We start from the raw sequence: 3,696 nt of genomic DNA, 5'->3' as shown, positions 1-3,696 counted from the left end.
CCACCGATGACTCTTCCAACCTATCCGGTGATGATCCTTTTCGATCTTTCCCGTGGTTCCAATCCGACTCTGGTAATCTTTCCTTCTTTTTCCTGAAATTTCATTCAAGTAGCTGGATTTTCCTTTCACTGATTGTTGTAATTGAAGTTCATTTCAATTGCGGAATTTGATTCTACAGTGCTAGTTGTGATTGTGCAAGTTGTGAAACATATTTTTGTATATATAATATTCAAATGTGTGTGCTTTTTTAGAATATTTGAGCTGAAATCTTGAAAATTAAAATTAGTTTTTGTTGAAATGAAATGGTGGAGCTTTTGCTTATTCTTTTCGATGTTTATGTGCTCTAAGTTATGGTTATTTTGTTTCTTCAAGGCCTAGTGATTTTGCTTCTTTAGTTGAGTTAGGTATTCTTCAAGTATAATTTATAAACTTTCAGAGGATTTTTAGGTTATTGAAGGGTGCAGTGCTTTTTGGATTCATGGCATTTGGTACTTTTTAAGTTTTAATTGATCGATAACTGAGATTGCCTTCATCAGAGTCTGCATTTTGGAAAATGATATACTGCACTTTTATGCTGATGAGATTTATTTGCTAAGTAAAAAAAAAAAAAAAGCGGCCTGGTTCACAAGCATCCCGCGTTCACGCAGGGTCCCGAGAAGGGCTGCACCCAACGGGTGTAATTTATTTGCTAAGTACTATATTGCTAATTTGTTTCAATGATTTCTCAGAAATTCAATGGGTTCATGAGGATAGAATTACATTGTTCACCGCTGATGGACTGGTGCAGATTGGAGGCTCCATCACCCCTCGCCATGTTAGCTCTTCAGATGTATGATTTTATTATGCAATTTCATTAATTTTTTCTATAATAATTTATTTAGGTAAAAAAGATGACCCTGTCAGTGCTGTTTCGGTTCTGTTAACCATGCTTGTTGGTGTTGGGGTTTTAACTTTTTAGGATTTATCTTGGATTTATCTTGGCTTTAAAGAGAGAAGACCTAATACAAAATTTACGAAATCACTTAGGAGTTATTTGATTTGGTTATGACTTATGAAAACACTTTGTTGTTGAATAGCTTAATATAAACTGGTTTTCTTTTGTGGTATAGGTAGTACTGAAGACTATTGGTAAAGATAGGATGCTGCTCAAGTAATGGCTCAGGTTGAGGACTTGTGTTTTCTTCACTTTGCATCGATCTGTAGAATTTTTCTTTTACAAAATTCCTCAGCTGATTAAGAATATATAGTTATTTTGTTTACTGACATGATGGTGTTTGTGTTGTTGTAGTTAGTATGGGAAGGACTTGGACTCGGAGGAGGGACAGATGTCCGAAACTGGGGCAGGTAGAATGATAAAACCGATTGTGCTCTTTTGTGTCTAATGAATTTCCTTATGAACTGCTTCTTTCCTTGTTTTGCAGCCTGGTTTATCAGGTTATTTCAATAGCAAATAATGCATGCTGGGCTATTGGAGAACTTGCAGTTAAGGTATGTTAATGTTATGTGCTACATTCTGATTAAATTTTGTAGAATTGTATTGTGGCTGGAATCTAATTGGCTTAGTCAGAGTTATGTGCATAATGTAGTTTTAAACTGTTAGTTTCAAAAGCCAATTAGGACAAATGGTTCTGTTCTTTGTGATTGCTATTTGATTGTTATCTTTTAATTTTCCACTTATATATTTTTGTCTTATGAAATTTTTTTGTCTAAAACAACACTTGTTGGCACAATTGACAATAAATGTATGAATTTAACTAAATTTAACTAAATGTACCCACCGTATATTCACCTGTTGGCACAATTGACAATAAATGTATAAATTTAACTAAATTTCATAAACAAAAAGTTTAACTTGTTTCTTAAAAATACTTATTTGTAAATGTTTTACTATTCTATTCTATTTGTGTTTTGAGGGAACTTTTTTAAGTTGGGATTGGGTTTTGGAGTGTGGACGGGAATTTCCAAAGGACGAAAAGAAAAGGTTGAAAAAGCAAAACCTTAGCTTATGAGCATGTGAGGGAGAGGACGACTTTCTCACTTGATAACTCAAAACCGATCATATAATCTTAATCATGAATCACACAACATGGCACTTGGCAAAGAGATGCTCATTCACCACATGTGACACCTTTTCTTGTTTATTGCTTCTGTCCCACGAATGGTTTCTGATTCATTCAAATATGTATTACATAAGGATAACCAAGAAAAAAAAGGGAATTTCACTTACCATGAAAAAAAAGATAGAATTAAAGCTCAATCTATTAATTCTGGAAGAAAGCTCACTTGATTTAATGCTTGTTGCTTCTTTCCCTCAGATTATGTTATGCTAGTGTATAAGAGAGAATATTAATTTCTCAAAGTATGACAAATTAGTTGGCAATGCTTGACTTTTTTGCAGATGAACATCACGAGATTTCTGAGCACAAGGAATGTGTAGCAGCTGTAATTTTTGTGTGTAGAAGTAGAACCCACTACACTAGCCACTAATATCGGATTGCCAAGAAGCTCTAAAGAACAATCGTAATTAGGAATGTGCCTTAATAATACTATTATGAAAATCTCACTTCCTGTTATTAATTAGTCACAGGTACAGTATAATACTTAATTACTTATTTAACATTTCCAATGGATATATATGTGTGTATATATATTAATGTAAAGTTGAGCGTACATATTAGGAGGTTAATAAAAAGAGTAGTAGGTTTGGTAAGCTTTCACTGCTATATCTTTATGCCTTTTAGGATGGCTGTGAATGCTATAAACAATACTTGTAAGAGATATTGGCATTTGGGATTTGATGAGTTATAGGTTATTCTTTTATTGATGGGGTGATTCTTTTGTTGTTGCCTGTCAAAGTTGCTGCCTTTAGGCTTTATAAGTTAAAAAAGAATTCACTTGGTTGCTGGAATTGATTGCAGATTTGAGTTATCTTCTGTGGTCACCACATTTTAAAGCAACAGCTCAAAGAAAAAGCGACAACTTTAAAAGATAAACTTGGAGACATGAAGGCCAAACAGTAGCAACAAGAGGAAGAGATTCATGGATTGTGGAATATGGTTTAGTTATTAGAAAATACTTATGTAAGATATAATATTTTAGTTTTTTGTAGAGTATTAGTAGTAAATTTTAAGTGGTCTCTTGCTTATTTTGATATGACTATGCTTAATTTGGTGTGAGATGTATGAATATTCAAAATTAATTTTATTTTAATACTTTTGGTTCTTTATAAATATATTTTGTTTACAGATAATTTTTGTTATTTAAATAAATTTAGTATAATTTTATATTTATTTTTATTTTATTTTATTTAATTTATTTAATTAAAAATACAAAATTATATATGTAATTATATTATTAAATATTATATTGTACAAAAAATTATTGGAATATTAATTATATATATATATATATTAAAAATTAAAAAAAATAATGAGGGACCTAAGGCTACACTTATATAAAGTAGCTATAAGTATACTATTTGTTACGTTTATAAAGTGATGCAGTAGCCTTGAAAAGTGTAGCCTATTCTTTTGAATTCTGGTAACCATTAGTGCTGAAAAGCGTAGCCTTTGGTCCTGGACAGCATCACTTGAAAAGCGTAGCCTATTCCCAAACGCCAAAAGCGTAGCCCTTGGTGCAGAAAAGCGTAGCCTTTGAGAATAGGCAACGGCTGAATAGGAATCACCCCAAAAAGTG

General features: G+C 32.2%; 1 long non-coding RNA gene across 1 annotated transcript; it reads left to right on the top strand.

The window, feature by feature from the left end:
* The first annotated feature begins 1,399 nt into the window (after positions 1–1,399).
* LOC112801633 (uncharacterized) lies at positions 1,400–3,175 on the top strand. The gene is made up of 3 exons (XR_003818864.2): positions 1,400–1,488; positions 2,399–2,587; positions 2,919–3,175. It is a non-coding gene; the product is annotated as an uncharacterized lncRNA (long non-coding RNA).
* The last annotated feature ends 521 nt before the right edge of the window (positions 3,176–3,696 follow it).

Source organism: Arachis hypogaea, chromosome 5, assembly GCF_003086295.3.
Source record: "Arachis hypogaea cultivar Tifrunner chromosome 5, arahy.Tifrunner.gnm2.J5K5, whole genome shotgun sequence".
NCBI classification, from domain to species: Eukaryota; Viridiplantae; Streptophyta; class Magnoliopsida; order Fabales; family Fabaceae; genus Arachis; species Arachis hypogaea.
Note: the sequence above shows the minus strand (reverse complement) of the source record. Positions and strands in the feature narration are given on the sequence as shown.